The sequence below is a fragment of the Colius striatus genome, chromosome 21, assembly GCF_028858725.1.
Source record: "Colius striatus isolate bColStr4 chromosome 21, bColStr4.1.hap1, whole genome shotgun sequence".
In the NCBI taxonomy this organism is placed as follows: domain Eukaryota; kingdom Metazoa; phylum Chordata; class Aves; order Coliiformes; family Coliidae; genus Colius; species Colius striatus.
The window spans coordinates 6,150,579-6,175,084 of NC_084779.1; the positions used below are offsets into that span (position 1 = coordinate 6,150,579).

The window sequence follows — 24,506 nt, forward strand, 5'->3', positions numbered from 1 at the left end:
TAGGCCAGTTACTCTTCAATTTAGGCACTGGGAAGTAACAAACCACTCTACAAACGAGACCCCCAAAAGGCAAATGGAAGGGATACAGACATTTTCACCAGCTGTATGTCTGCATTTTCTGGAAGTATATTTAATTTTCACAGCAGCAACTGTGAATTGCACTTCCAGAGTAAACACTTACTATTTTTAAGATCCTCATTCATCTCAAAATTAACTTTCCTGACATCAATTAATTACGCCCTGTGCATCCAAGTAAGGGCAGCCTCACCAGCATCCCACATTTAAAACTGCACAAACGGAGGTGGAAGAGGTGATTTTCCAAGACCAAGCAGTGAAACCATGGAAAAGAGTTGGGAATAAAAAGAGTTTGGATTCTAGTTATCATTTGTAATTGTAAGAGGAGACAGTCTGTAGTCTACAGCCTCACACATAATGAAGACACAGGGGTGGGAGAATAAGATCCAAATGGCAAGAAAAACCAGTCACTGGAGATGATTTTTAAGCAGGTGTAAAACCTGCACAAAACCCCATAAATGGAGACCATAAATACCACAGGAAAGAACACAGACAATACCTGGATGATAAACATGCAGCTTTGCACACCTTGCTCAGAAACTCCCTTGAGTTTGCTTGTAATTATAGGGGTTAGAAAGGTAAAAAAAATAATTATATATAAACCCAATTAATCATTTAAATATTTAAAGTCAGATTTTTGTCCTCACTGCTGGATTGGTGCATTTCATAATGCCAACAGCAGACAGCCCTGGTTTTTTACTGGGGGTTCATTTCAGAGCATGTTTGAGCTAGTCAGATTGAGTGATGCTTCCAGCAACTAATCGCATGTCAAATAAAAGATATTTTATGTAATAAATTACTGCTACAAGTAATTCAAATGTCATTTATCAGTTTTATTATCAGTCAGGCAAAGTCTTGTTTCTCTATATTAATCAAATTCAAGCTTTTTTTAAGCTTTTTTTTAAAGCAGTTTTGACACCTCTTGGCAAAAGTACAAACTGGAGGGAAGGAATTACTCCTCTAGAACAGGAGGAGAAGTAGTAGAGATGGTATTGAGCTAAAATACAGTGTCTAGAAACTTAATTCTTATCTCTTCCTCTCAAAAGTTAATATTGTTTCTCTTACCCAAACCCAGGAGGAGTTTGGTATACAAGAACAATGCTGTTCTGAAGGCTTCCTTGTTGTTAACTCTTCAGGAAGAAGAAAGTACTTACACAGGTAACAGCTATTTCCAACAAAACATAGTCCAATTCCTGTTGAATACTCCTAAGATGGTTCTGAAGCCATCCTGAACTTCTGTACTTGTAACCCAGAGTTTTAACACAGTTTTTAAACATGAAGCAGCAACACCTTGTGGGCAGAGGGGATGAAGAGAAATCAGGTTTCTCAAGACACAAGCCACTGCTTTTCAGCACAGTACCCTCCTCAACTGTTTCTCCTTTTTGCTCTGTAGGGGGTAATTCTTTCTCTCTTGTTCTGTGACTTGGTGCAGAGGTGTCAAAACTATTCAAAAGGACTTCAAAAGAACAACAAAAAAAAAATCAAACACAAAGTGGTTCGAAGTTTTCAAGACCTAAACTCCTGCAGATCAGATGCTGCTTGATAAGAAACTCAGATATCTTCTTTGTGGAAGGCAAATATAGCTCAGAATCTTTTTCAATATAAGCTCTTCCAATATGAGTTTTTCCCATCAACAAGTCAGCCTAGCAGTCTGCCTGTCCTTTACATACACTTTGGTACTTCAAACCTTGAAGCATTCCAACACCAGTGTCATGAACGCTCTGTAAGAAGATAAGCATAACAGATGAACAGAAAAAGTAGTAGATATCTTTCTCTGTACATGACAACCCCTGACAAATCCGTGAAAGATAAATTGACTTAGTAAACTATCACAGAAGCAACTATCCTGGAGCAGATTTGGACCAATTCAGAGATATTCATTAGAGGATTAGCATCCAACTGATGAAATAACCTACAGCAAACAAGGCACCTTGAAAGAGCACTGAGCCACTGCACAGTCTCATCCATCAGCTCTAAAGAAATTCACATATCCTTTTTGCATTTCTGATACCCTGGAAAGCACTTAACAAAGACACAAAGATGGATCCATCACTAACAACACCAGTACTAAACCAGTCAAAGATTAGAACTGGGCATAGGTTAAAACAAACCCCAAAAATATTTTGGTCAAACAAATACCACATATATTCAGCTATTTATTCTTTTTACTCATCAATTTAAAGGTTAAGCTTAAATAGAAGGTCTACAAAAAAAGGCTAGAGAGGAGAGGAACAACACCAAATGAACCTATTTTCAGCATTATCCCAATTTTGGAGGTTGCTAAAAAGGACTGGCTCAGAGGTAAAAGCTTTTGGTTCCAATTAATCAAGAAGTACTGATCAGATCACAAAGCTAAAGCATGAGCTTACAACTGCAATCCTTACAAAAGCTTAACTTTGGTGACATTTTTATTCACCTTTGGTTTCTGAGCATTACAGATGATACTTTCAGACTTCCCTCTGGAACTGTTACTGGGATCATTTTGATGTTTAAATACTAGGTAAGAACTTTATCTCGTAAGAAGAAATTGGGAGCTGGTGTTTTGAGGAAAGTCAAAATAGTAAAAGGAAGAAAACCCACTAACAATGACAGTGTTTCCAGTTTGAGTTACACACTTCTTTCCTGCAATACTCCTATTAGGGGAACACTATAAAATAAGGGAAGATTAACTCTTCCAGCATTGGATTGTAATAAGAGTTAGATGAATGAGGAACGAGAGCACTGGGGGATCTGGCACTGTTTCTTCAGCAAGAGAATAGAGTTTGCTTTTCTGGCATCTTCTGTGAACGGTGGCAGACAGGCATTAGCTCAGGAGGCCACACTCAGTCCTGGAGCTCGCCAGCACACTCAATACAATAGCCAGAAATATCCCACTTCTGAGCCCAACTCCACCACAAATGTTTTTCTTCCCAAACTGTGCCAAACCAGACTATTTAAAAACTCATAAAGCAAGCCTAGTATTCAGTCTATCAGTAGCAAAACTATGTCATAAACTAATAAACACAGTCCTAAGCAGGCGGTTATACGGTCAATATCTGACCTAGAGCTGTTTAGGAGTGGTGTCAGAATCCTATTCTTTATACTTGGCAGGTAAGTGAAGAGATTTTCAAACTGCCAGACACACATGTGAGCTGAACAGCTTCTTTTGATGGATTTTTAATGGTGTGTACTTTGGTTTTTATTGTTTGGAGCTTAGATACTTTTTTGCGAGGTTTGTTTTAAAATGCAAATATATATGTAAATGTGGAGCCTCCACAGATTATGTTGGGACTTTAAAAATTCTCTGAGAGTGTATTTTGTACACAAAACCATGCAACCACATCCACACAGTCTACACAGAATTTCTGCTGTCACCCCTCAGATTATTTAAGATTGAAGACAGAAAGCTTGTTAAAATTAAAGATCCATATTAATTGTTATGTGTAAGCTGACAGCACTCTTCAGGCTCATTCATACTGGGGGGCTGTCGTGCCAGACCTTGAGCTCACGCACAGGAAGTCACAGGCTGAGTCCTGAAGACCTTATATTCTAGCTTGATGTTCATGCTGAAAATACACCTCTTTCAAGTAACTGTTCAAGGCGTTAACTGTCAGAGTTCAAGGAGCATCTGGATGACACTTTTAGTCATATGGTTTAGTTTTCAGTCATTCTGTGAGGAGCAGGGGGCTGGACTCTGTGGTCTTATGGGTCCCTTCCAACTTGAGCTATTTTATGATTCCATGAACTGATCAGCTGCCTGACTAGTTATGAAAACAAGTCCTCTAAAATACAAAACGTTGTGACAATGTCCAACAGTTTATTAAACAGAGTCCATTGTTTGCAATAAGTAAAGATGTAACAGTGTTGCACTTCTACAGAATCTTCTATCCACGAATCTATCAGCTCTATCATACATAAATGATCTAAATATTAGAGAATCCTACTGATGAAGGGAAGCACGACCTTAAGTTTTAGAAGGGAAGACTGGGTCCTGCGTTGACTAAATGCTTTTTAAGTCCTTACAGTGGGTCAGAATCTAATTTGTATTGACTGTACACCTTCAGGTCAAGAGGTGTGATAAGCTGGCATGCCTGTATGTTTGTAGATGATGATCATTTGTATCTCGTTTTCCTTGTGTAATACAATCATGTCCCAGGCACCGAGCACTATGAAGTGCATTCAGAGTATCATTCGGTGTTTGATTCTGACAAAGAAAGTATGGCATTGGTTGAACTGAAATCTAGGATCTGGCACAGAAATTTCTGCAGAAATCACCACAGAAAGCAACAGGACCAGATGTTTTTCAAAGTGTTACTTACTATACACCACAGGGTGAGGGGGCTGAGCTGGCACCAGCTGCGTGGAAGGACCTGGGGACTGTGGCTCATCCGTGCTCGTGCCGGACTGCTGGAAAGCCAGGTCAATTTCTTCATCTGTCAGGCCTGCGGGAGCAGAGGAAATGAAATCAGTTTAGCACCTTTACCCACTTGATGCACGCATAATTAAATTCTCAAGCCAGGCAGAACCCTTTCAAGCTGCAAAGAATTTTGGCACTGACTTGAGTAGTAATGCCTCCCCAATTTTGGATTCACTGGAATGTCTCCCTCTCTCTTTCTCTGTTGCAATTTAACCTTAAGCGACAGAATATTAGCCTCAACGCTGCTTCCAAATGTGGCTCATTCAATTTCCTTAATTTATCCTTGAGTTTATTGCTGCTTTTGAAGTAGCTTTCTATTGCAATTCTCCATTCTTCCCCCGAAAAAAAGATACCATCAACTGCAAATGTGGCTCATTTTAATCTGTAATGGTGTAAAAAAAAAAAAGAGGGGAAAAAACTAACAATAATGCATGAAAACAGACAGGGAAACAAAAAACTAATTATTGGGTTAGACGACTAATTAGTCTAGATCGTTTCCGAAGACGGGAATAATTTGCTTTATTTTATGACAAATGCAGAAATAAAAAGAAAAAATCAGGACTGACTGTGATTAGTATGAATGGGACACAGAATGTAAGGAGGAAATAAAACTATAACAAAACAGATCAAAACAAGGCCAAGCCCAAACTTTTAGCTTAGCATTGCCCCGGCCTATTGCTGCATGATTAGATTGCCCTAGGGTAGCCTGGTTTTTATTTCACACAGAGCTGTAGTAACACTGCACACATGGTACATGTTGGTGCAGTCACTCCTGCCACCAGGAAATGCCAGGATGACCATCGGTAATTGGCCGCAACATATGGAAAGGATTTGGCCAACAAGGGGGAAAACAAAAGCAACTGAAGGATTCACAATGACCAGCATCTGTGAAGAAGGAAACACAGCTGGAATATTTTTTTCCAACAGGAGAAAACACTCCCTAGAAAAAAAATTTAGTACTCAGATGGCAACCAAGACATAGGGCCTGGACAGCTGTGTATTATTTGTGTCATGCTCCCGCACAGAAGCAGTTGGAAAGCCAGTGGCCTTGCGATGAGGAACATGTGAAGCGCTTCAGGACCTTTGACTATACATGCAATAAGGCTGAAAGTAAGAATATAGACAGAAAGCATTTAGAAGGGAAGAGAGAGATCTCTTGATTCTCACACAGTTATTACAGGGACCAAGCACACTGAAGAAAATTGTTATCAATATAACAGCAGTGGGAGAAAAATGGGGGAATGCTTTCCTCTCCATCACCTCCACTAGAGAGCCATGAAGTATTGCTGGTAGATGAAATTCCTGAACTTGATCTTTTAAAACAATTAGCATTTAACACTACAGGGAGATACAGTATAGAAAAAGCCCAGGCTCCTGGGCATATTACGTACATTTCAAGAAATTTGTTCAGGATCTTGAACTTCACTGCATACTGGGGCTCATACAGAATAATCTGTAGCACAAACACTACTGCCAAAAATAAATACACAAGTCTGTCCCAGAACTGTTATTTAATATCATAAAGCACTAACACAGTGTTTCTGGTATTCAGAAGGCTTTCTAACCACTAACAGATCTTTTCTCTATTCCTGTGAGTATGAATTCCTGTGAGATACTCTTCTATCTACTCTACAGTGCAGATACAGATGCACTGAGAACTTAGGCAATTTCTCTGACATAACAGAGTACTGTCAGTGTCAGAAACAGTATCAGAAATCTGAAGTCCCTGATCTCGGGTCCTGCAATCTGACAAAACCATTCCTTTACTTGTATTTGATGCACGCCTCAAACAATAAGGAAGCAAAACCACACAGAACAGCAAAGAACAAGACTTGCAGTGAGAGTGATAAAAGGCACATGAACACAACTCAGCCTACTATTCTAGTCACAAAAGCAATGTTTATGGTGTCTAAGCCATGTTAAAAAGTGAAGTCCTAATCAGAAAGAAATGGTTTTAGCCAGCTCCTAATTATCCAGTGTAAGAGAAGGCATAAACAGACGCCAACACTGCAGATCACTAGAAACTATGGAATTTCATAAAGGTGGAGACATTAACTCTTGGTTACAAATGTGGCTCCCACTAGAATGGGGCATTTTTTCTTATTTCCATGCAAAGACAGCAAATCTGATAATATTTAATACTTAGAAATGTATTGAGGTGAGGGAGGATCCTTATTTCACTCTATAAAAAGAGCAGAAAACAATGTTTATTGTGTCCTAACCACACTGCCCCTTCTATTCCCATCCTGCTTGAGAAAAAAACACCCAAACAAACTAAAATCTTTCGCAGATATAATGCACTTTTAGGATTATTCTGGTCTTCCCAACTAGGGACACTCAAGTATCATTGTTTCCATTAAAACCCTGCCATACTGTGAAGAAAAAGCTGATGTGAATGACAGAATGATGGGAAACCTTTCACATTACAGTTTCTTGTTTGAATCCTGTGCAAAGGAGTGCAAATTAAAATCATTATTGCTTCCCTGGACTAAGTTCTGCTGCTTTCTGAAGTGGCATCTTCATGGCACCAGGGGCATTATTCAAAGGAACATCACAACTACATCCTTTCTTAAAATTATCAGAGAAGACTGGGAGTGCCACCACCTTGGAACATCTCCTTTTACTCATCTGAACAAGATGTTTTTAAGGCCCTGTCATCTTGGTCTCCAAGCACCAAGAGAATGATCTCCCAGAGCTGATTCCTTAAACATATATATGGAGTAAATCTGCAGTGCAATTAGTCATCTGTGGATTCAGAAATATACCTGTCTTCATGGTTGTAATTTCTCACACACACTAACAAAAATGTACAAGATATTCTAAGACTGTCCTCAAGCAATTATAAAGAACTCATCAGAATTCCCTTTGGACTGATTTTTTTTCAGATTCACCACCTACACATATGTATGCACACAGCACGGGTTTTCCATGCCTCACATTGTTCAACCTCAATATATTAATTACACAGAAAAGGGGGAATATCTAAACCAAAGTGTCAACAGTTCTACTATCCCACCTTGCTTCATCACAGTCCTTCTATCACTGCATTATATTACAAAGTATTCACGGTCCATTCATGGTTCTAATCTATCAGGAGGTTGGTAATCCAAAAGCAACACCACTTCCCTTGGATCCAAAAGCAGTACCGCAAAAAATGGGGCTTTGTATAATATAACTCTCAAATAGGTACATCAAGAAAATCACCCCTGTTTAACAGGAGAATTGCTCTAAATCCCCTTTCTCAACACCTTGGAAAACAAACATTTTAGCTCTTCTGGAGTTGCAGCAAGATCAGGACCATGCAGAATGCAAAAGGTTAAAAGGAACAATAAAGGAAACTGCCAATTGTAAGTGAATTATATTTGGCTTTGAAAGCTGAGCCACGGCTATATTATAAAAGGCATCTCTTTGCGTTGTTTACCATCACCCTGACTAATGCAGACCTTTTTTTTTGTTTTAAATAATCTCATGCAAATTAGACACACACTTCCTTCCAGTTGATTGCTATCTGCAAGGAATAATCTAACCGCAGAGGGTACTGAGCAAGGACTGAGGAGAAGGATGCAAGGAAACTGTCTTCACAGCCCTACAGAATGCAAACCTATTCCCTTCCCCCAACCATCTATTTCATTCCTCTACAGCACCACAGCCATTGCAAAGAATTAGTCATAATTTTCACAAAGCCTTAAAATTTCTTTTTCAGGCTTCAAGGTGTTGATTTGAGTAACCCACACCCATGACTGTTTTGCACTCAAAGGTTCTTGCTGGCCCTCTGTTGTGATTGTCACTGCTGTCACTCAGCTTTCAGGGATCGCTCAGCCTCTGTAAACCCCAGTCAAACACAGAATCAGAGCAAGTCAGAGAATAAAATGGGTTATCACAAGTATCTCTCAGTAGCTGCACCTCATGTATTGCAAAAATCTCCTTCGCCCACAAACTTTTAAGACCTGACTGTTTATTTAGGCCCTTTTTATAATATCTACTAATATTTAACGTAAGGACCTCATGTACATCAAAACACTGTTCCTCTTCTGACCCTCTGAAGTAGAGGAGTACTGCCAGACGTATTTTACAGATGAGGAGGAAGTGAGACATACAGATATGAGAAGTGCTCCAAGGTCAAACTGAACCTCTGACAGTCAGAAAATAAAACTCAGGAGATGTGAGTCCTAACTCTTGTTTTACCATCAATTCATTCTTCTCTGCTTTCTGGATGAAGCACAGTAGCAATAACTGCTATGCAAAAAACCTCGCATGAGCTTAACTAAATAAGCCAATATGCATTTTCTTCTTCTCTTGACATGGGCTCTGACATTGCAGTGACAACCCTTTTTCCCATTCCATATACTAAGCAAATTTTTTTCTGTATTATATTCCTCCTTTCATTGCTTAATTCAGGAATTCACATAAGACTTTCACAACCTGAAGGCAATGTTAGTTTTAGGGAGAAAATTCTGGTTAGGAAGAAATTCAGAATTCTTCTGTAATAGGGAAAGGTGATGGAAAGAATTAAGTTCCTTTTAGTGGGTTTCCAAAGCCAGCTTTATTAACACTCTGACAGACCACCCTGGAGCAATCATCACCCCTACCCCTCTGCAGGTACAAAAGACAGGGAGGGCTGGGAGGCGGGGGGATGGTTTCTGTTGTTTTCCTCACACATACACACACTTTCTGGTAAGAAGGAAACAAAACAGGACTGGACAACTTACTTAACTAAAACAAACTATGTGACTACCCAAAGTTAGTACACAGTATCATATGACTTAAAGGAAGATGTACTGGTAGACAGCCTGAAATGACATTACACTCCTGTTCCTGGAAGCCACTGAGTCAACTCTGCTCAGAAAGAACATGGCCACATTTTAAAAGAATCATCATAAACTTCTGGGATCTGATCCAGACTAATGATTCCACCTGTTCAGTCAGTTACATGCAGTGCTGGGGGATTCTTTTATCAAAAGTGTGTCCTACATCCTTCTCTGTGCTTAGTTGAACGTATTTCAAAAAGGTCAAAAAGACACAGTCTCCTGCTCCTTTTCCTTCACACATCTTGGCTCATGGGGCATTCGTGAGGCTGAGTACAACCCAGCATTTTAACAAAATCTACCATCTCAGAAACATCACCGATTTGTTTTTCCCCTTCATTTACATTAAGAGGCTGTGTTTGAATGTAAACATCCTGCTGCTGCCCTTCCAGCTGAAACTTTGTATAAAGGAACCCAAACATCAAAGGCAAAAGGACTGATCTCAACTGTCAGGCCAAAAGAGACAGAAGTAAAAGTAATTTGAAAAGTTAACTGAAAGGGTTTTGAATTCTTACAGCCTTATTCATCTACCAGACTGTTAATTATGCAATTGCAATCTTTAAGAAACATTATATACTTTAACCCATCAGGGTGACTAAGCAGCAATCAGAACTGATGAAGGTGCTCTAAGCTCTGTCTTGCAGCACTAAAATAAGGAAGGAAAACCTGACTGACAATACAATGCTAAGAATTACAGTGAGCCAACCAGGAAGGAAAAGGTTAAAATAAAAAGTATTTTGGGCATAACAAATATAAATAAATAAGTAAATCTGGCAGCACTTTCTCTTCCTGGCCAAGCTTTTTGGAGTCTATAATAAAATGAAGTGTAATGGAGGAGAAGAGGGCAATGTCAGAGGGTGAGGGTTTGGGAGAGAGGTTGTTAAGTATCTCCCTCTCCTCAGCTGTGTGTGTTTACTCCATTTACAGGACTCCAGGTGATTGATAGACAGACAAAAGAAAAGCAAGCAGATAGTAACCCCCCACTAGGAGCATCAGCAAAGGGGATAACTCCTGACATCATCCAGAGCCCCAAACTCTCCGTAGCCACTTGTAATTAAAAAGACAGAGCAAGATATGCAAACCAGAGAAAAAGTAAAAGGGGGTTTATTTATTTATTTATTATTAACATTTTGTTGGAACAGTCGAGTGCAATAAGGACTCTCAGAGCTGTTAAAAGTCGTCGGGTGACCTGCAGACCCCTATTTCCCAGAGCCTTGTATAAAATTGAATTTTTTAAACATAAATTACACGTAATGACGACACTGTAAAAACTAACAGTAATGGAAAGCTGTGCTGTATTTCATTAGCCTGTATTATTCCGTGCCACCTGATCCAGCCGGGCCTTGTTTATGAGTTAGTGTGTTAGCAGATGCCGATGGAAGCATTTGCTTCGACCTTGCTCTTCTCATTGGGGCATGAAATTACGACGGCAGCACCTTGATATTACAGCCATAAATACAGTAAACTGCAAATTTAAGCCAACGGCTCCTATTGTCTCTGAACATAAAGCTGATCGGTATTTATTTAAAAGGAGAACGAAAAAAAATATTATATATCACCTTGTTTATGGGTCCAGTCTCCCCCCCTTCCCCTAATCTGCCTTATTCACTTGGTTAAATACTAAACAAACAAACTAAATCCTCCCTATTTTCTACTGATTAAATATTCTTATGAAATGAGTATTGTCTTCAGAAAACTGGATCAAAGTATTTTCACTCTGAATAAGAAAGGGCAAGCGACTTGCTTAGCATGTCTTGGAATAGAAAAAACCAGGAACAAGTGCTACAACTTTTCTTCTCAGCTTTTTATATAAGAGAAGTTCAAAATGTAAAATGAAAAACTTGCTTCTGGACACTCATTCGTGTTTGTGTGTAACACGTTACGTGTGTGCACGTGAGGGAGAGAAAGAGAGAAATATGTTTCCTCCCAGTTGTTTTCTATTGAAACATATCTTCCTTGTTTATACTATTTCAAAAGAAGGAGGAAAGACAGAGGGGGGAAAAAACTGCAGTAAGATAATGGGAGGGGAAAGAAAATTGCATAGGATTCAGGCTCTGAGGCAGCAGACTGCAGGGAGAATGCCTCGTTCTCCTGTGGGCATTTTGGGTAAATACCCCCGTTCACTGACAACATACCCACTAAAATTTATAGGAGGGGAAAAAAATCAAACACAAAGGCAAAAGGACATTGTAATATCACAAAGCATATCACAGCATAAATCACAGCATTATAAGTCACTGCGAAATGTATTTCACTGGTAGTTTCAAGGCAGGGAAAATACTGTTTCACTTGTACTAAGAGAGGTCAGGTCTTCGTCTTCTAATGTAAAGTAAGCTCCCTGCTTACATGAAGTATGTTATCTCTGTTCCACATAGAAAAAAAGGAAGGGATACCTTAAGTAAAAGCTCCCAATACTAAGCTACATATTTCAGGGGCCAAAGCACTACGTGAAAAATACAAAGAACAACATGCAGTGGCTGGAGAGCGGGACTCGGGATTCTGAGATGCCGAAGCCCTATTAGATGCAGTGCTATCACAGCTTCAGCAGCCTTTGGTTTCAAGTTTTAATTAATCTACAACAAATCTTCAGGTAGCAGACAGCATCCCTCAACAGGCACTATTTTTGCTTCACAAAAAGTTCGAATTAGAAGAAAAGCAGACAGCAACATGACTCTAAAGCAAAGAAGACATGTCCAGAAGTCCTCAGCAACCTGAATTACAGAAGTTTTGACACAAAGCCCAGCCAAATTCCTACACATCAAGTACAGCACAACTTGCATCTTGGGTCCCTTCTTCCAAAGACTACTCTATTATAATGGATTTATTCTAAGAATACCATGGTCAGCAAAAAAAAGACAGAAGAAATAAGTTTTTCTGTAACATAAATAAAAATCTCTCCTTCTAAAAATGGAGGGGAAATGTTATCTTATGGGTTTTACTTTCAGGTCTCTTCTCTTCAGCTTTTCCTTTCTTTTATCATACAAGAAGAACAGTAACTGATGGAAAGCCTCCTTTCAGTGGACAACAACAGAGTAAGTCCAACTATCTGTTGCATCACTGGTGATTAAGACAGAATGCACGTGACCAAGCTAGAAGCTAATGTTTTAAGCCAGGAACACAGGATATCCATTTCAACCAGTGCATGATGTGAGAACACTACACAGATAACAAAAACCTCAGTGTATTTGAAATGCGTATTTGAAATTATTTCCCGTTAACATCTACCTTGGTGTTTGAAGGCTTTGAAGACTCTATGCCAGGATGCCAATTCCAAGGTAGTTTATCGGGCATAGAACATAACCAAGGCTCTGACAGCTGTTTAAAAGAAGTCTGTATTGGGCAGGAAATGCAGATAATGGAAAGATACTACTCTAGTAACCATAGAGCTGTCAGAATGTGTTACCACAACTGACAACCTCCCAAGAAATAAAACTGCATTCAGAGAAAACAAGTATTAGCTACACTAAACAGGTACCTTTCCAAGCACACCCAACCTGTGATCTGCAAATGCTTGCTGTTATTCCTGCAGAGAAACAAGTCTCATGGTGATGGTTCCTGATCCTTATTACTTGTATTATAGTACTCCCCAGAGACCCCAAAAGGCATTCACTGTGTGTGTATTGTGCCAGGTACTGTGCAGAAACAGAGTAGAAGGCAGTCAGATCCTAAGTGTTGAACAGTCTATGTGAAGATAGGTTGAAAAGGAAAACACTGCACACATAAATAAACTAACCCAGAGCACACATCAGATCTATGTAATTTCCTTACTATTAAACTGGGAACCACAGCAAAAGACATTCTAGGAAGGTGAAAGGATATTATTTTTTTCTATAGGTTCATTTCCAAAAGTAGAACAGTTTGGTACACGGTACTTCAAAAACCTAGAATCTAAACTTCATTACCAAAACTCAAACACACCAACAAGAGCATACGGGTATTTCCTACATGAAACAATACCTATCAGAGAGTAACCTGTGCTGACTGGGTTGGCTGCAATGTAAAGAACAACTTGCCTCAATGTTATCCGCTTCATCTTTTAAAACTTTAAACGTTAGAAAGGAACAAAATGAACCCATGAGTGCAGACTTATCACTTGAAAAGATCACATGAAGAGTATACTAAATGAAGTTTTAGTGTTGAAGAACAGAGCACTGCATGTGCAGTATGACAGTGCATACCGTATGCTCTGTCACGAGGCTGCTACAAGGAGCGTGGAGAAGAGCAGCTACAGCTGAATGTTCCTAAGAAAATGTGAAAACACATATGGAAAAATACATAGAAATGTAAAGAAACCAATGCTAGGTGAGGAGCCATGAAAGGTCCCTTTTCTGACAGGTATTTTCTCACAGCCTTATACAACATCTCTGCTCCTCTACCCCAGTTTCTATAAAGTGGAACCAATTTTCAGTCAAGCATCATCCTACTGAGAAGACTAGCTCAATTAAGAAAAAATACATCTAAATGCTACATATTTGATTACTATGGTACAAATATTTCAGGTAACTCTGGTTTGCACTTTCCCCAGAAAGACAGAGACGCTAACACACTATTATAAAGAAGACATGTCAGCAAGTATTCATTACAGATTATAAATCGCCTTCACTCTTCTTTCTTTTGTTTTAGAGAAATTTTTTTACATGCCATTAAAATTTTGTTTGCTGAATACTACCACAAAGCTAGCCACCTGTAAAATTAAAGGCTGATGCTGCCAATAACAGTGTTGAAATACCTTCTGTTTAAGAGGCAAACCTACTTTGTAATTTTTAACACAACTGTATAAATATTTCTCCACCCACCCCTCTCAGTTTTGTTGGTTATGTTGCGTCCATTTAGACAACAACCATCTATGTCATCACACAGGATGTTAATCTTGGGTGGAGAAGAAAGAAACAATAGCAATGAACTTTAAAGAAATCAAGATTACATATTCAGCCAGGGTTCTCGTGATAAAAGAGTGAAGACAAAAAACATGAGGGGACAAGTCAACAAAATGGCAGAAGTTTCCACAGCTTATTTTTCATCTCTTGGTTTGTTTATTGGATTGAGTTTTTTTCTCCCCATGTGCCTTCAACAGCTCTTCGCAGTTCTGGAGAAAATTAAAGGAGTCTGGATTAAACGCCCAAAGGACGACTAATGCTAACAATACTAAAATTAACGAGGTTAAGTGGTGGAAAAGCTATGGTGACCACACACAGAGAACTGGAGTGGTAAGGTGGAAAAGGAGTTTCATCATTGCTCCCTCGGGACATGCACAGAACATACTAACTGCTTCTAGTTCTCTGGGGTTCCGATTACCATGCCAAACACACCTCCAGAGTTTCCTTATTAGTATAATAAAAAGCCTCTACACATTTGGGTTCTATTCCCAGCCTTGCTATTGACCTTGTGTAGGTCATTTAACCTCCATCTGCCTCAGTTTCTACATCTGTAAAACAGGAATACTATTACACAATATCCTTTGTAAAACATTTGAGACCGACACAACTACCATGTACTAACTGACAGTTTTGAGAATCTAGACATATATTAAATGCACTTGAGCTAGGTAAGGCATTTGCAACAAATAATTTATTCAAGTAACAAGTTTATACCTTGTATTACACAAGGACTCAAACTCACGCTTTGCTTTCACTGGGCGCTAAAACACATGGCATTTCTCTGCTCTCCTCTTGGCCAAGTGTTGCCTTCAAAATCCAGTCACTGGGGTTGAATGTTCAAAATGGAAATACCAAATTCCACTTTTCCTTTTTTTTTTTTTAACACTGCCTGTTGTCTGCTAGAGCCTCACAAAAGATCCAGCCCAGGACTTAAAACGGGAGTGGCTACACAGAATTCACACTGAAACTGGAGTGAAGATTAAGAAACATTTATGGGCATGTTCCTGCAATATAACACAAGTTAGATCAGAAGGTAAGGCAGCTAAAAAACTTGCTATTGGTATCAGCTCACAATGTATGATGATAGCTCTTAGAGGACTAGGAAACATCTCCTAAACAAAGGAATTACCTCACAAATAAAAGGGGGGAATGAATAAAGATAGGAAGTTGTTCCCTTCTGAGGTGTCAAAAGGGTAATCATTACCCCTACACAGGGGTGCTCAAAGAGCTTTTCAGAGTTGGAGTCAATGCTGAAGGGCCAAGCAGGACTCATGCCAGGCATGGGTAGAACACTGCTGCAGGGGAAGTGATTGAGATGCTGTTTAAGGAGCAGAGCTCTAAGCAGCAGCTTTGCCCTTGGTCACCCAGGGATGCAGCAGCCCCCACACTCCTGAGTGCCAAGGCCAACCACCAGATAGAACCACTCACCCTTTACAGTCACCACAGCAGAAGCTCACCAAAAAGGCTCTGATTCTTTTCTTCCCCCATTTCCTCCCTGGTTTTCCTTTATTGCTACTCCCACCTGTCTTGGGTGGCCTTGTGTGAAAAAAACTCCCCTTCTATGATGCAATATCTGGGATCAGGTGAGGCCTCAACTCTGCAGATAAGCTGCTCTTGCCCATTTGTTAGGCTGTGCTCTTATTGACAGTGCACGTGCTAGTAAATACCAGCCTCGGGGGTATTCTCAGCAAACACACAGCCATCCCTAGCTTCTAAGATACACACACGCCAGCACAAGCACTTGCTTTACCCGACACTGAACTCACACCTCACAAACAAATTATTTAACTACTCTATCCCCCAAGGAAGACAGTGATCATTTCAAATGCAGCTCCCTGCTCGTCTCTCACATACACGCAACGGCCTGATAGGTTAAATGCTGCCATTTAATTACAGTAATGGAACCTGCTATTTTTTGGTTCCCTTGAATCCTCTCTCGCTCTCTTTTTTTAAAACACATACAGAGTCATCTTTTAAACATGTATTTTATGTTTCTGAGTTTAACAGCTGCATTTTCCTTGTTACTTGAAGAGCAGAAGCAATGATGTTCCAATATTCTTCTTTGTACCTCTGAGCAACTTGCCTTTTCAAAAGCAGATGGGTTGGGGAAGATGCTGTGAGAAGGGATACAAGCTAACACTGCAGAGGCTAATCTGCACCTTCATTTACTGAGATGGTTTGCCTTGATTTTATTGAATAAAACTAGCTTAACCTCTCCCACTCCCCCCAAAGCAGCTGTGGCCTAGAAAGGATCAACATAGGCCACACTGACAGTATGGCACAGTATGGTTATATTTACATATATATCTGACTGGGAGTCAGCATTATCTCAGGTGTAACTGTTCTTAATACACCTGACTCAGTTTACCCATTTAAAATGGGGCTGGCACTTCCTCTATTTCCCACTGAATTTGGAGCTTGCAAACTGGTTGGAGAATCTAAAGGTCTAAAAGAAGAGAAAATGTAATCAGAAGTATATTACATTAATCTTATCTTGCCATTCCACAAAAGGTGTCACAAGCTTAGTCAGTTAATATTTTAGAGGGCTTTGAGTATGCACAGTGGTGTCAAAACATGGGATATAAGTTTGTGAAATTCTTGAGCATGTTGCAAAACACTTATTTTCTCAAGCACGTTCAGAAAGGGGGCTGCAGGTGGCCAAGGACTAGAGGGGTTTATGGTTAGTTATTATCAAAGGAGAACACATAACACAGTATTATATGAGGAGCACAGTAACCATTTGTGATTTTTCATTGCAATTAGAAAAACATCCAGCAGCAAAGAGTATTTCCAAGTCAAAATAAATTCTCACCTATGCTAAGGCCATGACACTCCTAGAAAAATACCTATATTACACCTGTCCTCAGCTTTATTTGTCCTCTAAATGTGAAAAGCTTATTTATTTGCTCTGTGGCAGTTGGCTCACAATCAGCCAGCCACCCATGCAGGGATATTGCCCATCTTCATTCGCTGGTACAGATATCCACTGGTGTCTCTTAAGGATGGAATCTTAAAAGGTGAGGCAAGGCAGAGACAAAGACAAATTTAATTTTATCACCATAAAAAGGGACATTTCCACATGGGCAGCAAGGACATGAATATCATGTGTATGCGGGGGCGGAGGGGATTATAAACGCATTTTTGGCGAAATTCAATAAAGCTGATTCCACTGCATAAGGTCAGCAATTTACTTTTAAAAAATGATATGATTGCAACTTTTAATATAACCCATGTATTTGCTGCAAGATGCTCTAGAAGATTGTGTAATGTAACCACCCGACCTCTCCACAGGAGCAGAGATCACCCCATTTACCCTTTATTGTCTTGCTAAAAGCAATGCACATTTGCACAGTATGACAAAGTCAACAGCTTTTACTTTACAGAGCCTCAGATTTCATTGAGAATGAATTCTCTGCTCTCCTCCTAGGGGAGCAGAGTCTTGCCTGGACTCAGTTCCATCAGAAAGAACAAGAAAGAATGAACCAAAAACTAAATTCTCCTTTGAGTTAAGAAAAGAATGATCACACTCCAGATGAAAATTAAGAGGAAAAGTGTGTAGCGGAAAAGCAAACAGCAGGATTACACCTTCATGAGCACTCAAGAGATAGTTTTAAACAGAGTAGAAATGTTGTCTAAGAGAACCTAAAGAATTATCTCATCCAGGAACTTATTTTATCTTTCCTAGCAGGAGAATATCATTAGGTCTGAGATGGATTTCAGCAGAAGAGCAATACAGATTACCCTAATTACACTCCTTGTTTTAGCCCCAGGAGAGCAGGCTGTCTCTTTAGACTTAGGTTCATTCACACAGCAGATCAGGAACTGAATTCCTTTACTTGCTTCAGGAAGACTGTGGGGAAACCCTGGGCTGGATGACCATGAAGAGCAAGATTCCCTCTATCACAAAAATATTTTTATAGAAAAACATACATGAATTTCTTCAACTGTCTCAAGGTGAAGCTTGCTTCAAAGGTCAAAGCTGCAGGGCTGGATTAGGATTGCACGCAATCTGCCCGAGTCCTGACACTCTGACATTCTCAAGTCTGGAGCTCTGCCCTCCCATACACAGCTGACAGAAGGAAATTCTCAACCTCTCTACAAGTGTAGCTTTTACTGCAGCAAGTGACTTCCAAAATCACAGGTTGCAGCACCAAGGAATCCAAAACAAGCATATCAAAGCAGTTTATAAACATAGCTAACATAAATCTTATGAAGTTAATAATGCAAAAGTGGTAATTAACTCCATTTTACAGATTGGCAAACTGAGAACAAGCAACTTGCCCAAAGACAAGCAAGCAGACATACCTCAGATCTCCAATAGCTGCACTTAGACTGTAACTACAGAAGTGACTTTCTTTTGACACGCTGCATTTATTTTCACTTGAAAATAAGTAAATAAACTATTAAATTTACCAGTCAGACTTAGGATTTGGGTCTTCTTTGCCCGTCACTAAGGCTATCAATTGCAGGACTCAGAAGATAACTATTTCAGTATTGTTTTCTGGAACAGACTGCTGTAATCATACTGTTTTTTCAATGCTACCAGGAATGGAAATTTTATTTTGACAGTAAACAAGGCAGATATGACTCAAGCCACAGTCAGTGAGCAATAGGAGTTAATTTTTCAAAGCCATTTTTAACGGCTCTTTTACATTACATAGTTACTGTCAGATAGCCAAGTGGAGAGACATCATTAAATCCATGACATTCCAATTATTTGTTAAAATTAAGCTTACAACCAATATTTTGTAGCATGCATAACTTCCTGGGCACCAAACCAGTCTGTTCCAATTTATCAATAATTTTCAAGCTATGAAAACATGGCAAAGGTGATTCTGAACTCTCCCCTGAAATCAGGAGGAATACCTGCAGCGCAAGAGAAATGGAAGATGTAGCAGACTGTTTACCCAGTATACTCGAAATGAATCACCTCTCTTGTTCTGTGAAGTATAGACCTAAATAGTTCCAGATCACTGTACATTGAGCCTGATGTGAGAGAGGAAGGATATTACCACTAATGTGACTTATATCTATGTTATAGTACACATACATAGGCATTTACAGGACATAAAATTGGAGAGTCGCCTCCTCAATGTCTTCATGTCATTAAACATCAAAGGGATGTCTCTTGCAATGCACCTTCTCAACACTTCACACAGAAACCAAAGAGAAAGTCACTGAGATTCTCATGTTTCTAATATTAAACAGCAGATCTGTATCAAAGCCCTTTAAATTAATCTTGCTTAAACCAATACATTGTGATTAGTAGGTCTTAAGTTTTCCATGACTTTTTTTTCTTCTGCTTTCTTTTAAAAATGCCCAAGTGGGATTTTTTTTCCCCCATGGCCAGCAGCATTACCAGCTGAGTTCAGAGCCAATAATCTAAAGTGTTAAAGCCAAGTGTTCCAGTACAAAACACTGCAAGATGACAGCTTGTTGGAGCTGTCCAGTAACAATGATGACCTGTTTTCCTGCTAGTTAAAAGCACTTCTGCAGAGGGGTTGGACTAGATGACCCCTAAAGGTCCCTTCCAATCCCTACTATTCTATGATTCTATGAAGAGGCTTCCCTTCCTTTGTACACTATGGCTAGTTATGCCTAAAGTAATGTCAGGTGTTTTTCTGCCCTTTCATGAATGCCTGATGACTGAGGCACTTGTCCCTAACAAGTTCCTTGGGAGACAGTCAGACTTGCCCACTTAGGCACTGTTGTATTGACCCCAAGCTTGGATAGCAGGCACCTAAAGAACAAATTGGTTGCATGAACAGGTGTAGGACATTATTTTTCTAAGCAAAATATTACATTTGCTGTCTTTTGAAGTCACAGAGGCCTAAGCATCTTTAGTAATTAGATGTCCCATAGTGCTTTTCAAGAATCTTAGGGCATTTTTTACTCAGTAATTATGTTCTCTATCCCTAAAGCTTCCTCTGCAAGATTACTTAGATAAAGTATTCTTCATTTCCTCTCCTAAAACCATGTGGTGACGTTAAGCAGCTGCTGTCCTCTACCTCTGAGGTGGATGCTTCTCAGTGGAAAGCACAGTGCGATCTAGGTAACCCTACACACACCATCAAAAGTGTTCCATGCAAATAGCTGCAAAGTTTCAATGGTGAATGGGAACAATGTGCTCTAAGATCCTCAAATGAAAAGCACTATGAAAATGTAGAATGGTCTGACCTCCATTTAACCTGTACACTCATTTCTGTCTAAGACAGGCTGTTAGACTTTCTGTTAGGTGTCACTTGAACACCTGTTACAAACCTCTTTATAATCAGAAAGCACATCCTCCCTGGTCTTCCCTACAAGAGCGAACTTTCTCTTATCATGTGTTAATTTTAGATGTTTAACATATTAAGTAGATTATTGGAACAGACTTTTCTTACCAGTATGTGAATTCCAGGTCTGTGCAGGCGTTGCTGCAAAACACTCACTACACAGCTAGAGAACAAGTTACCCAATCCACAGGTACAAAACAGGACAAGTGCTCGCTCGCACCGTCAGTTGTGCAGTGAAGTTACGTCTTCACTCCTTTTCTTCACTCTCTCTTAAATCCATATCCTGTCAGCACTTCTGATGAGAAGGACAAGTTACCCAGCATTCATTGAACAGTCTACACTTACAGCCTAATCACACAGTCTTGTATCAAACGTCACTTCTAGAAAGCCATGCGGTTCGGAGGGCCTCAGCAGTTTGGCCCAAATAAGTACTTTGACAGCACAGATTACTAACTATATTTTTTTGTTATGAGCTGTCACTGGACTCTATTGGCTTGCCTTGTATTTTCTTCTCAAGGAGAAGCTTCATAAAAATCGTTGGAGATTCACTGAGATACGTTAAAAAATTAATTACAAAGTAAAGCTGAAGGAGAAAATTAATTTTGGAAACATCAGAGGTTACTTTTCTTTTCCTCCCTTTTCTGGAAGTGGGGGAGGAAAGGCAGTTATTCTCATCTTCATGCTGGGGGCAGGAGTTGGGAGCTGTCCAGTCGATAACCTGGCCATCAGAACAAGGTTTGTAATTAAAAGGTCAGTGACCTGGAAAGCCAGGGCCTCACTCTCAGGGCTTCTCAGTAATGACGGCGCTATTAAATTAAGACTGTTATGAAATCAATGCTAAAAAAGCTTTCACGGTAACGAGATTCCATCCAAGGACATGCAAACTGCCTCGTGAAATGGACTTAAATTATAAAAAAGTAATAAAAAAGGTTTAAATTGAAATCTGTTGAAGAATTTACTTTCTTTAAAGCCCTTCAGCAGTGGGCTATGCCCCTTTCTCTCAGGTCCTCAGGGTGTTCCACTTGGGTTTCTTTGGCAAAGGAAAAAAGAGGGGTTCAACTTCCAAGAAGGCAGACTAGAGACAGAGTAAGAAAATTACGTCAGTTTTCTACTTGAGATTCTGGGGTTGGCAGCATTTGTTTCCAGGGAATCAAGTGTCTTTCAGCTCTGATTGGGAAGGGGCATGTACAATTAAATAATTTATTCACCTCTTGAAATCACCACAGCCTGGCATCTTGACACTGGAAAAATTTGCTGCAACTCTGATGCACTGCAAAAAACAGTGCACGATCTACAGGAAAACCTCGAGGAGTAACTCCCTGCCTACCAGACAAAGTAATGAAACCTCCAACTCATCTCACCAAGCAAAGCTGTGACTGCTTTTGGTAGCAGGTAGCCCACTATATGACATATATATATGCATAAAAGACCAATCCAAGCTGCATATCTTCTAGAGACTGTCCAGCCTCCTGGGGGGACGTTTTCCCAATATAACTTAACAATCACACATTCACTTGCCTTCTGTTCTCCCATCACTGTAATTTCTGAGCTCCTCATATGCTTTTGTCTGTTCCCATAATCTCACTCTGGGAAGGTATTACTGTACTTGTTTTACAGTTGAAAAGAACAAGCAACTAAGAAAAAAGTTCTTCAGCTTACACAGTGAGATGACACAGTAAGTCTGTAACACAGCAGTTTTTCTCTTCCCTGCTCCAAAAGACTAGGACCCTAAAAAATAGAGCTCCACATGCACAGTGCACTTCAAACCCCCTTTATCTTCTCAGAAGTTACAGATTCAGAATACACAAAATTAGGAAGCCACATGAGTTCCTGGATGGGTAACTGAGCAGTACAGGACATCTGAGGCACAACAGTTAGATGACAGACACATTTCCACAAGGGTCTAAACCCCACATGCTGTCTAATTACTCCCAAGGCGCCGCTGATTCTGTGGCATGTCATCAACAGAATCAGCGAGTTGGACAAAAAACAAACAGCGTCTTTTTTTCCTTTCTTTTCTTTCAGATACTCTGAGGGGAAACAGCTGTTTTTCCCTTCATCTGAAGAAGTTCATGATAAAAAGGAGGAAATGTCATAAATTACACAAAATGCCAGTGTAAGCTTCAAAGAAAATGATAAATGATTCTAATAACTTCATGTTTCTCATTAATGCCTCTGTATTTGGGAGTTTAAAAGTGCTTAAGACAACAGAGAAATCTCATCTAACTTTTGAAAGACCTTTTACAAATCCAGGACATTCCCCCTCTCCCATCAACACTATCACCCCATGTTCCAAGGTGAGCAGTTCAGCAGACCTCTGACCTGCAAGAAACCAGGAAAGCCTACTTTCAGCCTCTGCAAGTCTTTCACAAGAAACCAAACCCAGTCCAGTTGATGATCCTGCACAAACTTTGAATTTTCACTGTGCTGAAGTGGATTAAACAAAATCCATTTCCTATATGAAACGTTAAATTTACTCATTTACTCAGGACTCATTTACCCAGGACTGAATTAGCCACGACACCTACATTTCAAGAATAATTGCCTCCATCTGCTAGGGCGCACAGGTATCAGGACAGCATGTGCCTTCTGCTCTTGAGCACTGAACAGAGGTCATGTTGTAAGCTCCGTGGTCAGATTCCAGATGGACGTACTTCCAGTGACTGCTGAATGCAGGCACTACTGGACCCTGCTATCTCCTACTGTTAAGTTTTCAAACATACAATTAGCACAAAGGGAAGGAGGGCTAATTAACAAATAGGAACAAACAAACAGCTCTAACAAACCATTTCTGCTCTTTAGTAATTATTAGCCAAGTAATTCATAAGAAGTATTAGTCAGGCCACAGTTTCTCTGTGCCTCCATCTCCCCACCCTTCCTCTTCTCCCAGTCAGGGATTTATTAAAATTAAACAGATTAGATGGAGCTCCTGATACTAAAAACTGTTCAGCAAAGCCTGCGGTGGGGAAGTGCAGAGCAAACACCAGAGACATTTGTCTCTAAATTGCTCTAAATACCTTCTGCAAATGAAATTCTAACCCAGCTGTGTTGAGAGAGAAAATGAGGAATAACTGGTCATTGTCAGCACAGAAGAAGATCAGGCAGTTATAATATTGCACGATATACTGGGGGCTACGGATCTCTCGGCAACAATAGATTTTGTATCAGGTTACCCCGGGTAATCAGCACAGCTTTTAGGCTCAGCTTTCCCTTGCTTCATTGCTTCGATGATAGAGTTGAAATCCCCAAGCTTTTATGATTAATTACTCCCCATAGGTCCACATATTTCAAGGAAAAACTCATGGAGCACAGCGGCCAACAGGCTCCAAATTTTAATGCCATTCTGATGGCAGGGCAGGCAACATACCTGTATGACTGGAATGTTCTCTAACTGGCACTAGGACAGGCAGTGAGAGGATCACATTCAAAATTATGTACCCATGAACTACTTGTGATGACATCATTGCTAAAACACAAGACTGCCATTCCCTTCTAGGTCCTTTGCTACCCAGGATGAGCAAAGTGGTGTATATACTTGAACTCTACCTCTCATGAAATCAGGTCTCAGGCATCCCAATAAACAGTTTGTAATCCCAAACAGAATATGTATTTCATCAGCTTCCCTACTTTCCAAAACTCAAGATCTTCAGCTATAGAATTTGATACAGCCTGAAGTACTTATGACTTCAATGTAGAAGTGGGTCACTCCTCTCTGAAGTTTGGAGTTTGTATTTTCAGTATCATTCCAACTGCTTAAAGTGCTCCACAGTGCATGCAATTAACACCAAAGTAAGATTGCCGTTATTATTTACATCTTGAGGTAAGGATCTAAGCAATATAGTCTCAGGAGGGTAGCATGATATGGAGTGAACTTTGCCTGAAATGCATTCCAAGTTGTGGACTAAAAAAAAAAAAGAAAAGAACAAAAGATAGCTCTGCTATGAGTCAGAAAGTAAAATAAATTCTCAGTAGGCAATGGCCAAAGTATGTTCCATCTGTCTAAGACAATATAGGATTTGTCAGGATCTGTTCTATCCCTGCTATAGAAAAGGGCTAAACTCAGTCAGTAGTTTACCAT

The 24,506-nt window shown here is 39.8% G+C and overlaps 1 protein-coding gene across 1 annotated transcript in view; it reads right to left on the minus strand.

Moving 5' to 3' along the window:
• PEX14 (peroxisomal biogenesis factor 14) overlaps positions 1 to 24,506 on the minus strand; it is a 64,345-nt gene that overhangs the window by 10,897 nt on the left and 28,942 nt on the right. The window contains exon 2 of the mRNA XM_062013172.1: positions 4,374 to 4,496. The gene's annotated coding sequence lies outside the window, so the exon portion shown is untranslated. The remainder of the gene's footprint in view (positions 1 to 4,373; positions 4,497 to 24,506) is intronic.